Source organism: Galleria mellonella, unplaced genomic scaffold, assembly GCF_026898425.1.
Source record: "Galleria mellonella isolate WM207_F2 unplaced genomic scaffold, CSIRO_AGI_GalMel_v1 utg89, whole genome shotgun sequence".
In the NCBI taxonomy this organism is placed as follows: Eukaryota; Metazoa; Arthropoda; class Insecta; order Lepidoptera; family Pyralidae; genus Galleria; species Galleria mellonella.
Window position 1 is genome coordinate 1,260,542 of NW_026442169.1, and position 13,840 is coordinate 1,274,381.

At 32.9% G+C, this 13,840-nt stretch overlaps 1 long non-coding RNA gene across 1 annotated transcript in view; it reads left to right on the forward strand.

Annotated features, from left to right (window-relative positions):
• The first annotated feature begins 2,709 nt into the window (after positions 1 to 2,709).
• The window catches only part of LOC116413100 (uncharacterized), a 187,978-nt gene continuing 176,847 nt past the window's right edge, over positions 2,710 to 13,840 (forward strand). Inside the window, exon 1 of the long non-coding RNA XR_008253715.1 lies at positions 2,710 to 2,925. This is a non-coding gene — a long non-coding RNA (uncharacterized LOC116413100). The remainder of the gene's footprint in view (positions 2,926 to 13,840) is intronic.

The following is a 13,840-nucleotide window of genomic DNA, read 5'->3' on the forward strand; positions in this document are numbered from 1 at the left end:
GGGTATCATGAGCGAAACAGTATACTCTGTTATGTCCATGGTACTGGTTCCAGGCAACCTGTTAATTTAAAACAAAGTTAATTTAGCTGACTAAATTTTAACTCCTGTTCCTCTCGTGTATTTGACATCAGGCAAATAGGCAGGTATCGTTAGGATCTTTACACAATCTCGAGTGACACTGCCTATATATATATATTTTTAAAACAGTTCCTTTTTGGTTAAGGAGTCGTTTTTTTAATTTGCATAATTTAAGCAAGCAAAATGTAATCCAGTGCAGGAACCCTGAAAATGGTTAAAAACTAGCATACGTTATCCCCAGACAGAGGAGTTGATTATTTATGAGTTAGTGCAACTTTTTACTTAATACTTGCAGAGATATTACTTATACGTGCTCGTACTGTAAACTCAAAGGAATGGAATATCGCACGACACAATAGACTTGTATAAAGTCTTGGTAGGTTAATTTGGCTGCAAGAATATTATGGCGTCAAACAGACATTACTATGGTGGCAAACAAGCACGCGGCCTATCTGATGATAAACAAGCTGACCGTAGCCTATGGCCGTTTGTAACACCAGGGATGTCACGCGCGCGTTGCTGACCCTCAGTAAACCTTATTACGACCTTTTTGAAGAACCCCATGCTCAGGGTCTCTAGGGAAAACCTTGACAGGAAGGTCATTTCACAACTTGAGCGTTCGCGGCAGGAAGTTCTTCTGAAACTGCACTGTGCGTGACTATTATGTATATATATATATATATATATATATATATTAGTATAGAATATAATCGAATATTGTTGTAGTGTTTTTTAAAATCGTAATTTTTATAATTCAACTGTTGGGTTCGGAATGTTGTTATCTGCTGAGAAGAATACGCAAGAAACACTGACTTTTATTCTTTTTAAATCTCTGTTAACAATATGGGTTTGAAGGGTGGGATATGGCGTGAATTTACTGGGTACAGAGGAATAACACCTGAGTCCTCAGGAATGGCAACGCATAGGGGGTATCGTGGGCGAAACATTATACTCTGTTATGTCCATGGTACTGCTCATGTCTATAGGCGACGGTTACCACTTTCCATCAGGTGGGCCGTCAGTTTGTTTGCCATTCTAAGTTGTATAAAATAAAAGGAACGCAGTGTAAATGTTACAGATCGATGACCTTTAGTTTGTGAATCTCTCCAAGCGCTATAAAAATAATAGGTACTGTAATAAAAATAAGTTTTCTACGACTATTTCGTTGTATCAGAAGGCTGGAAACTCCAAATAATATCGTATAGTAAGTTTCTTGTGTGATAATACAATAGAAAGCTGATATTAGTTCCTTGTATGGAGAGAACGAGACATTAGTTTGATTTTTTTTTACTTTTTTTTTACTATTTAAAGTATCCTGCGATTGATCATAATCCCACTTGATGGAAAGGGATGATGTGGTCTAAGATAGGGCTTCGTGGGTCTACAAATAGTCTATTTACATTTGTCTTAATTTGGTGCAGATTATATTGTTTTTTTTTTTGATGAGTGAAAATGGTATGGTCACCCCGCCTGTACTAACGGGATACGCAGGCGGAGCACCAGTGAATGGTGATAGATGAGAATGAAAACAGGCCAGATAGCCCATCATGGTGAATTCATCAGGAATTAACCATGATAGTTTCCAGGGAGAACCGCGAGGAGGTCGACCTGGTTGGGTATATTGCTAGCAATGGGATTTTCAGTCTCCATTACTAATAATCCCTTTTCCCCCGATTATATTTAATTGGAAAAATATAAGCAGGGAGAGAGTTCCACTCCTTGGTCGTGCGCATGATGGAAGACGATGCAAAGCGCTTCGTACGTATAAATGGTATTTCTATGTTGAATGGAATCCATGACAAAATTAGTTTTTTTTTTATACAATTTGAAAATTTAAATAAGCTACCTACCTGATGGAAAGTGGTACCCGTCGCCTCTAGATATGAACAGCGCCTTGGATATTTCAAAATACATTATGATAGCTATCGCATAATACAAAAGAATAAAACTTCTGTTTTCTATCTCAAACATCATGTATTAATTAATATCTATGATCATTAACCTATTAATTTGCTTGAAGATGCCTTCTTTATAGTTAAACACGTGTCGCAAAATGTGCGTGGACTGAATGGCGATCGGAGATTGAAGACTAATATAAAAAGTTATAGAACTTCTGATAATAATAATAGTACTCTGTCTTCGAGAGTCGGGAGTCGCAGACGTATTAATGGTAGCGTAATTAAAATAATTCTAATCAACAAACTGGAATGAATGAATCTTAATTCTCTTCTAAGATGACTTTCTTCAAAGAAGATTATTAATCAGCGTTAATATAAACTTTGCTGCAAGTTACCAGTACCGATGTCAAGTAAGTAAATTCGTTTGTATAAAGTTTATAACTTGATTTACACAATCGTCTATTGCAAGAAGTTTTGATAAGCCGACAACCGTTGAATTTTCCGTGTACGCAATTAGTTGAGTATCGCCACCACGACGGTACTGAGGTCAATTTGTAAAAATCCACAGGTGTGCAGTGGTGAAGGGAATTAAATTTTGCCGATTTCGTATAGGCGCCTCGCTGTCTACCCCATTTGAGAGGAAAGCTGTTTGTTTTTGAACGGCCCGAAGTAGATAGACAATAGTATCGTCCTAGTGACCGAGTGTGAGCGATCGACCGCAGCGGCGCATGCGCGACGGCCGCGGCCGCCGCTAGTCGCGACTCGCGCCGCGCTCCCATCGCGCGTGTCCGCCGCCACGCATGCCACAAACCTTACACGACACCGACACTATACATCAACCGCTAATGCGATTTGTTTACAATATCCCCATCACGTGGTCACCCCAATGATGGCGGAACGGGCGGACACCTGACTGCCGCATACCACACTCCAGACACCAACGCTCCAGGTACGTCATTTTCGGCTATTTTCGGTTTTACACCCCTATACACAATGTAATAATGGCTCTCGGAGCGCACAGTTGCCACGAAATGCTAATTTCCCCATGAAAACACCAGTGTACCTATACGTTAAAGATTATAAACCACTACATTTTAAATCTAACCTGTAACGATGTCCTAGAAACACTAATCGAATACGTTTGACGTGTTGTTTCAACACAATTCCTTGTATTTTCATTTTCCACATTGTAAAATCAATTCAGATACAACAGAAAAACTGTACAATTGTTGTAACAATTCAATAAACAACATTGTGATACGTGTTAATACATAAGCAGTGATAAATTTAATAATTTTCATAAATTAATTATAAAAAGAAAGACAGTAAATAAATGAATGAGTGGTGTTTCTAAAATTAATGTAACAGTGTTCGTGTTGTGGGTGATTGTAACAATTTTATCAGTTATCAAGTTGATCATGTCTTTTTATCTTTATTTACGCAATTACGGTACGAGCGAGTCTGGTGTTTATTTATTTATGTAGACACGTACCTGATGTTTGTATCGTATCCAAATTTTTTTTTTTAAAGGTATTAGGTAAAGTTGATAATTTATAAAGTTACTTTATCTGAGATATTTGCGATAACGTTAATGAGTGGTGTTAGGTGGTATTAAATTAATACTCGTGTGCTATAGCAATCGATGCTGGAGTTTCAAATGGTTATATTTTTAATTGAGTTTATTTAATTGAGTTGGAAAATTAAAGAGGATTCAATGTTATCATACATACGTGTTATTTAACTTAGATAATATAAAGAAGTATGGTTTTCTTAGAAATAACGATAGTCATATTTAGTATAAATTTTAACACTAACACGTTGAAATTTACATTAAAAATAGACTGTTTATTCTAACAAGAAGATATATCATTATGGTTTGTTTTTGATAATCAAAATATTTTTAGAAAAATTATTAATATGACATTGTAATAAAATGAATAAATACAGTTTTTAACTGACTTCAAAAAGTTACGAATTTAATTTTAGTGTTTTAGTGCGTGACGCGATTTTCGTTTATCCTTGAAAGATACTAATAACTTACTTTTTTTTTTTAAGCGAATAAGGTTTATTATTCATATTTTTTTTCTACTTTTTTTTTTAAGCAAACAAGGTTTATATTCATATTTTTTTTCTTTACTCTCTTTTATTTTTCTTTTTTTTTTTAAGTTGACGTATGAAGTCTTTTGTTTAACAAATATGTATACAATCGCGTTTAAACGGCTTGACGGATTTTATAGCATCCTCATGGAACATGTCTTAAATTAACATATAGAATGAATGACAGTTTTATGGCAACATACAACATAATAAATACATTAATCTCATTAAGTGCATTATAAAATTAGAAACTAAATCGTCAATGAAATTGTAACAGTTTGTATTTTTTTTGCTAGTTTCTATGTTTTGTTTTGATTCGATTATAGAGGAAAGTACAGATTAAATAAGTAACTAAATGAATTAGAGGTTTCGATTCTAAACAATATGAAATGTAAATGGACATTTTATTAAGATTTTTTTTTTTAATTTCCTGTAATGTGCCAAATTTGGACTTAAGCAACTATTAGAGCTTCACTGATGGATTTTTTTTTTGTTTAATCTATACATGTATAATAATATTGTATAAAGGAAAAATTTGATTTTTTGTTAACTACTTTACAAGAATAGTATCATAATAAATATTTATTGTGACCTGTAGATTATATAATTATTCGTAAGAAATTGTTAACGTCTTAAAGGAAAACACAGCTTACCCATACATAGGGCATGCAATACAATTAGCTACATAACTTTATTTTACAGTTTTACAATAAAGTCGTCATCAAAGTTGAAAATGGAATAAAACACGTCAATCGACAATAATAAATTGACACGTGGTCACAATTACAACATATTAATGATCATTATCATGTTATATATTAATTAAATTATTTATAATGTCAAAATAAAAAAAGAAGGTCAAGAAGCAAAGAATTCATTCAAATTGTAAGAAGCATTTTCAAGTAATAATTTGTTTGAATAACAATTTGAATTTAGTATTAGACAGCTCTTTTAGGTTATTTGGCAAATAATTAGAAACTGATTTAAAAACATCTTTTGTAATCTAGTAATAAATTACATATTACCGATTAAGAATGTAGTTTAAAAATACTTTTATTTATATAATAAACTATATTATTAGTGAGTAATATAACCTATATAAATGATTATCGAAAATTCCATCTACCCGTGCGAAGCCGGGCTGTATTACTAGTGGATGATAAAGGAGTGGTAACGAAAGAATATCAGATGAAGGGTTGACAAAAGATCATAAACTTCGGATTCAGCGGAAAAGCATGAGACGAGTTAAGAAAGTTCTAGAAGCAAGAGACGCGTGTAAAGATGTCATTCTCTGATTAGTTAAGGAGAAAAGGGTAAAAAGAAATAATAATGATTGGAGGTAAATAAATAGAATAAATATAATAATGTCGTAATAGTCTACAAAGCGACCTAATGGTAGAGGGATGGGCAGCAGCATCTTTCTTAAAACATCTCTAAAAGCCTAACTGCGGTTGCCAACCCGCCTGCTACGTGTGGGAAAGGTTTGTGTCCAGCAGTGGACAGTTAACGGCTGAAATGTAAAATAAAGAATTAGTATGGCGGAGTAAAAAACAAGAAAACAACGCTAAAAAGGGATTATACAATAAATTTAAAAATCAACTCACGTGTTTGTCTGTACGTCTGTTACAGCTAACTTGCTTCGAAACTATAGACCGACAGAGTAGAAATTTGTTACATATATATAAGTAGGTAGACGTTAAGACAGACGTGTAACGTAAATAAATACATTTTAAATATGGGACCAGTTTTGGGGGTAAAATTAGAAAATAAAAAAAAAAATTGGAAACTATGTATATCGTGTGAAATATCAAATGGAAGGACTTTTTTTTTAAGAATTTAAAATATATATTTAATTTATAGTTTAAAAATAAATATTACTAAAGTTATTTAAGAAAATGAACGATAATTGACCATTAAACAGACTAATTGAAACTATAGGGTTTTACATTTTGGAAAAAAGTACAATGGTTATAGATTACAGGAAAATCTATACGAAGTTTATGCAGTTGTAATAGTTTTATTCATCATTTCAGCCATGAACTGACCATAAGTCTTCCCCACGAGAGGAGTTTTGCCAGTAGTTGCCATGCTTGGCTTTCGGATTGGCAATCGTAATTGGGCTTTTAGAGATGTTTTGAGAAGGACGTTGCTGCCCATCCCTCGACAATTAAAGTTCCCTTAGTCGCCTCTTACGACACCCACGGGAAAGGAAAAGGTGACCCATTCTATGCTGTGATTTCATGGTGAAAAGCAGTAGTATTGCTATAACCAATTAGCTTCGAATATACTAGATAATCAACGAAACCTGTACATAAGTTTAACTTACACTTGTCCGGTTTTTTTTTTTTGGAAAACAGAAAAATTTACGTTTTACTAGCGATGTGTAATTTTAAAAATCACCACGTTAGAGGGCGCCAGTGTAATGTTTGTCTCATTAAGACACAACGACCTATGACACTCGGATGTCTCTGTCCACTCTCCAAGGGACTCGGTGTGCAGACAGAGAAAATTTTTATATCCAAATTTCTCAATTAAGGTATCAACCAGTGAGCAAGTATATATCTTAACGTCCACTTCTCTCTAGCCTTGAGTGGCTTCTAAAAATATATTACTAACAGATCAGCTGATTTTATACGGCAAGGTGAAAACTGTAGTATAAACACAGATACAGATATAAATAGATGGAGTTAATTATTTTGTGCTAAACTAATTTTTATTCACTATCGTAATAATTAAAAATTGTGTCGCATATAAAAAAAACTGACTTCAATTCTGATCAGGGTTCGCCGATATATGTATATCAGCGGATATATATCATGATATATATATATCAATAAATATCAATTAATTTTTTTCCTGTCTTCTGAATTAAAAATTTTGGAGATTAATATTTACCCTGGCAACACGTAGCGAAAAACTACAATTCAGAATAATTTAGATTGTTTTCCAAAATGGTAACCTCATAAAAATAATAATCTTATATATAAAATTCTTCGTTTTGTCAATTGTGTTTGTTAAAAAACTCCTAAACCGAAACTTTTGTTAGTTGTTACCGATTTTTATGAAATTTTGTGTGCATATTGGGTAGATCTGAGAATCGGCCAACAATTATTTTTCATACCCCTCAATGATAAGGGTGACCCTCCACAAAATTTTTTTTTTAATTTTATAAAAAAAAATTCCATTTTTATTTTATTATGATTTAGCATTGAAAAATACACACAACTTTAATAAGCAAATTTTTTCATTGTTTTACGATCAACAATAGAGATGTCTTTTAATCGCGATTTTTATATTTCGCAATAAATGGTAAAACAACGTTTACGGGGTCAGCTAGTAATATTATAATAATAGGTACTTGTTCTTTTAATTGTTCATTAAAAATATTTTTTAAATGATTACTAAGTAATTATTTTGTTACTTGTTAAAAGTTTTTTTAAATAATAAATGTAGTAATAATTTGATACTTATTTTACAAATTCCTTTCATATTTTTAAGCGTGTAGTTCCCTTACAAAATGAAATTCGCTTCTTTTTCTTAGCCGATATATATATCGGAATATATATATATATATATATATATATATATATATATATATATATATGTGTAAATCGATTTTGACATAATTTCTACAGGACCAATCTGTAAGTATATCCTATCAGATAAAAAATTTCCAAATCGATTTACAACTGATGGAGTTAATGGTAATAAACATAAAAAAGAAAAAAAAACGAATCTTTAATAAAAAAGAAACACGAACATTCCTTTTTAAGTCGGTTGATAAAAAGTAGCCTGCAGTATGCCCATAGGCGGAACACTTTTTCAATAATCAATCAGAAATATTTAAAATTCTTCAATCTTTTTTTTTTTTTTAAATTGACATCGATTATTTGTCACACTTCGTTATGAATTCTTTTAGTGTTAATCGATATTTATTTATTTATATGCTTTTGTACGTTCACTTTTGCTATAGACGTACTTTTGATATGGGACTTCTTCCAGTCAACCTTGAGAACCAGAAAGGAGAAAGTGTTTATAGGGTTTGTGTATAAAGCATAATGTTTAAAATTAACCTTTTTACATACGATGACATTTGTAGTTTTTTTTATAAAAAAGAAAAAATTATAAAACAATTGAAATAGAACAAAAAAATATATATATATAATATACTTCAAGTCAACAGACGGTAATTTTATTTTACAATTAATATAAATAATAAATAATACCTATATACAACAAGAACCAGCACATTTTATAAACACATAACATATATGGTGCAAAAATAATATGATAAATAGTAAATTATTAGTATATAGTAGTAGCTATATACCATAGTTAGTAACTGTGCTAGTACAGTTACTAACAGCACTATGAGCGTTTTGAAAAGTTTTTGGGATATTTTATTTAAGAGTAAAAAATGAGGCATTTCCTCTTAATATGTTTATTCGAATAATGATGCGTTACAAAATTTGATGGGCTGGGTTGAATGGGACAATAAGGGTCAATGGCTAGTACTGAAATAATATCACGCGATTTACAGAAGCCGCAATTAGCTGATCCGTTTGACATAGAAATGGAGCCGTAACAGTCTACATTAGGCTGTCAATTGAAAAGATACCACCAGAGATAGTTTGTAATCTCGTAGCAACCGTAGACAATTTCGTAACGAGGCTACGGAAATATATATACATATATATATATATATATATATATATATATATATATATATATATATATATATATATATATATATATATATATATATATATATATATATATATATATATATATATATATATATATATATACACACACACACATGATTTATATGTATGTATATACATATGAATTATGTAAATTGATATTCTTTTTTTCTGAACTGATTAAAATATTGCCTGAAAGAGATTGCTTTTTGTATCATTTCAATTTAAAATTACCTGTATTTATTATTTTATAAAATAATGCAATAAATTCAAAATAATTAAATAATTAATTCACTTTGCCATCGTATCGATATGGTTTATTTTTGTTTTCATATATTAATTTTGTCGTTTTTCACCATGTAATCTTAGTATAGAATGGATCACCATTCATTTCCCGTAGGTGTCGTAATAACGACTAAGGGAATTTAATGGCTAAGGGATGGGCGATAGCGTCCCTCTTAAAACATCACCAAAAGCTTAACTGCGATTGTCTACCTGCCTGCTAAGCTTCGCAACTATAAGCAAAACCTCCCTTTATGGGTGAGGCTTATGTCCAGCAATGGACAGTGAACGACTGACATAATGATGATGATGATGATTCTGTAATTTCATTGCTATATTCCACTCTTCAACTTGAATCACAGCCATGCAAACAACTGCTTCACGGCAGGAACACGAGCAGAACACAGGTACTAAAACGACTTATCTTAAAATTTCTAATTTCTCAGTACCTACAGATAAGTGGACATATCTTAAAATTTTAAATTTCTCAGTCATAATAAGTCTTTATTTTATTAGATACAGATAAAAGACCATATTACCAAAAGGGGTCATGAGGGGGACAGAGGTCACTTACCCAAGCAGGGTATTTATCTGATAATTTCAAATTTCTCAGTAGCTCCAGATAAGTGGACATATCTTAAAATTTCAAATTTCTCAGTCATTATAAGTCTTTATTTTATTAGATACAGATAAAAGATCACATTACTAAAAGGGGTCAAGAGGGGGACAGAGGTTACTTACCCAAACGGGGTACTTATCTGATAATTTCAAATTTCTCAGTAGCTACAGATAAGTGACATATCTTATAATTTCAAATTTCTCAGTCATTATAAGTCTTTATTATGTTAGATATAGATAAAAGACCACATTATCAAACGGGATCAAGTCTACTACAGTAATAATATTCTCTTAAAGACATTGTACGTGAGATAACAAGAAATAGTCCGACTCGATAAAGTATTTTAGTACGCGAGTTTACGACGAGAGTTATAAACATTCCTACTGGAGTATCCTATAAATAAATTTACTAGTAAATATTTCTGTAACCGAGTTAATTATAAGAGTGACACTCGGTTTTTGAGCGTCTTAGTTTTCTGGTATGATACTACGACATTACAATGCAAAGGCGTCGTGTTCGAATTTGGCGGCTACAAAATTTTTATGAAGATATTTTTTATTTCTTACTAATTTTCTGTGATGAAAAACAAAGTGGATAATTAAAGATTGTGACTCACAATAAAACAGATTTCACTATTGTAACAAAAGCAGTTGCTTTGGTCTGAAAATTAATGTACAGAACTCGATTTTGGTAAAATCTCTATGGGACCAATCTGTAAATATATCCCTTCAGTTAAAAAAAGACTATTCTTAATCGGTTTAGAACTGACAGAGTTATCAAATAACAGACATAAACAAAAATTCAATCGAATTTAGATTTCTTTTTGAAGTCACTTGAAAAAAAAAATAAACTGAAATACGCTTCCCTCCTTGTCCTCGGCCAGGTTGGATTTAGAATGAAGTTTATGGTTTAAATTTATGGTTACTCCACAATTACAAACAAACATTTTATGTTCATGATGGTGTTATTCATGTCTACGACGGTTACCATTTTCTATATTTTAAGAGGGATGCTGCTGCCCATTATTCGCCCTCTCTTAGTCGCCTCTTACAGTACCCACGGGAAAGGAAAGGGTGGTATATTCTATGCCGGGACCACATGGCATCTGTATGAAAGTACCGACTGTATTGTATAAAAATATTTATAAACAACAGTAGATATAAAAGCAGTTCGTGTAATCGATACGATGCGCGATCGCCTTTGATGTTATGACTGCCAGTAAACAATCCGAGCGGAGATGAAAGTGAGATGTTATGTAATGGGATTATTTGGGCTGTTTATGGAGCCCATACACTGCTCGTATACAGTACGTAGATATATAATAATAATAAATACCTATTATATATTTAACATTTATAAATATAGTATAATATCGAAAATCTAAAATATAATATCTAGTCACTTACCTTTAGGTGTTTATCAGAGGGAGACTTTGTACAAGTCGTTTGCTATGGGCACTGTTATGGGGTGGATTAGATGAGACTTTTTAAAAAAAGATATTTTATTTAACACAAGTCTTTAATCAAAATAAATTTCTTTCACAGATAGGAAATATATTATAAGATTATAGAAATAATACAACGTCTTGTCCGTTTGAGGTTCAAATCCGGTCTGTCTTTAATCCCTGAAAAATCCCTGGTAATTGATGGCATGACGTACATACTATTGTTATTTGTTGACTGTCCCGAGAATGCACTTCAGCACTTTCGTATTTGTATGTTGTACATAGTTACGGCTATGTAACAACACCTCTGTCCCATTCATGTTTCTGGCGTGAAGTAGTCGTGTGTGTATAGCTGTGTTTCGGTTTGAAGGGTGAGATATGATAGTGACTTTTCAGGGTACAGAAGAATAATACCTGAGTCCTCAGGAATGGCAGCGCATGGGGGGTATCATGGGCGAAACAGTATACATATTATGTTATGTCCATGGTCTATAAGTGATTGTTATTACTTTTCATCAGATGGGTCGTCAGCTTGTTTGCCATTCTAAGTTGCATATAAAAATAAAAAGTTATTTACGATGCTGCAAACTAAACAAGCACATGGCTCTACTATGCTTATGCCCAAAAAGTGTTTGCAGATTTTGTATTAGTGAGGAAGAAATGCCGCAGCACTGAATGTGTGGCTGTAGCCCACTCGTACATAAATCATTATACATTTTCTTTAAAAAGTACACTCTATATCCTGAGGAGATAAAAAATATCGCTACAAAAAACATCTTAAAATTCCTATGACTGATAGGAATAAGCAGCGAACTTTAAAAAAAGGGCGAACACAAAACATCGTGTAAAGGTCATAGTGTTATAGATTTCACTGCCTGGTAAAAGCCTCTCTTTCAGTAATAATAATAAATAAATGCCATCAGGTGGGCCGTATGCTGGAAAAAGGAAATAAAAATATTAATAGGTATAATAGCTACTCAAACAAACGATGAATTTCAGGGTAAACCACGTGAAGGTCGATCACATAAGGTAAAATATAATGAGGCTGTTAGACCCTAAAATAATTCCTTTCCCCCCAAATTTTAGATTTTTACAGCGGTATACGCTGGCGGGACACCAGTGAGAGATGATAAGCGAGATGAAAAGGACCTGCCTTTGTTAGTTAGTTAGCCCATCGTGATAAATACACCCAGAATCCAGCACGATGGTTTACAGAGGGGACCACGTGGAGGTTGATCTTACAGGGTATATTGCTAGCAATGAGACGGGTAGTTCGCATTACTAACAATCCCTCCTCTCCAAATTTTGGGGTTATAACGCTACATAATGACACAGATATACAAATATGTTTGGTTTTTAATTTTAAATTTATAATACTCCTCTTTTTAAGACGGTTGTTTGTTATAAAATTAGTCCAAGTAAGTAATTGGATTGAAATGTTTTGCGTTTTTTTTTTTTAATTATAAGTAATTAGAAAAACATTCAAATAAATTATTTACATCACATCTAGACCCTAGAGATATTAAAATAAATTTATAGCAAAATCATATATATATATATATTTCCGTAGCCTCGTTACGAAATTGTCTACGGTTGCTACGAGATTACAAACTATCTCTGGTGGCGGTATCTTTTCAATTGACAGGCTAATGTAGACTGTTGGGTCTATCTTTTTTATACCACTGAGGTGGCAAACAAGCATACGGCCCACCTGATGGTAAGTGGTTACCGCAGCCTATGAACACCTGCAATACCAGAGGTATTACGCGTGCGTTGCCGACCCTGAAGAAACCTCTTTACCTCCCTTTTGAAGACCCCATGCTGTAGTCTGTAGTATACACAACTTACATCCATGTACTATAAATATTTAAAAAAAAACTAAACTTTAAAATAAAAATACTTAAAGACTGGTAGGGTACCTAGGCATCAATTCTGTAAGTTAAATCAACTATGGTAAATAGGATAACAACGTTTGAAAACAGGTCAACATTTTTATTGTTGTACGCGTGAATTGGGATGCAACAATGTAAAGTTATTGCTTGGAATGTGCAAGAAATGCATATTGTAAGGCTAAGTTGGAAAAAAGAAACAACAAGTTATTTCTTTTGAAATAACACGGTAAACAGTGTATTATGATTCATAAAGACGCTTATCTTTACTGTTTATTCATCATTTCAGCCATCCGTCCACTGCTGGACATAGGCCTCCCCCATAGATTGCCATAAAGAACGGTCCTGAGCCACCTGCATCCACTGACTCCCTGCAATGCATATGAGGTCGTCACTCTATTTAGTAGTGGGTCGTCCCGACACTGTGTTTGTCCGTACGGGGTCGCCACTCAAGAACTTTTCTTTACTTTGATTTATATGTGATGTTTTAGTTTCCAAATCATTGAAAGTGACCGCCATTTTATGTATATTAATAATACATGTATATTAATTTGTAATATGCACATATGAGGCAAGGGATAGGCAGCAGTGTCCCTCTTAAAACATCTTCAAATCCTCACTGCGGTTGTCAATCCGCCTGCCAAGCGTGGCAACTACTGGTAAACCCCCCAAGGGGGAGGCTTATATTCAGCAGTAGACAGTTAACGGCTGAAATAATGATGATGATGCATTTATGTGTATTTTGTAGTAATATTATGTCAACAAAGTTTATTTATATATGTAACAATTTATTATATACTAGCGGCCCGTCCCGGCTTTACTCGGGTGGA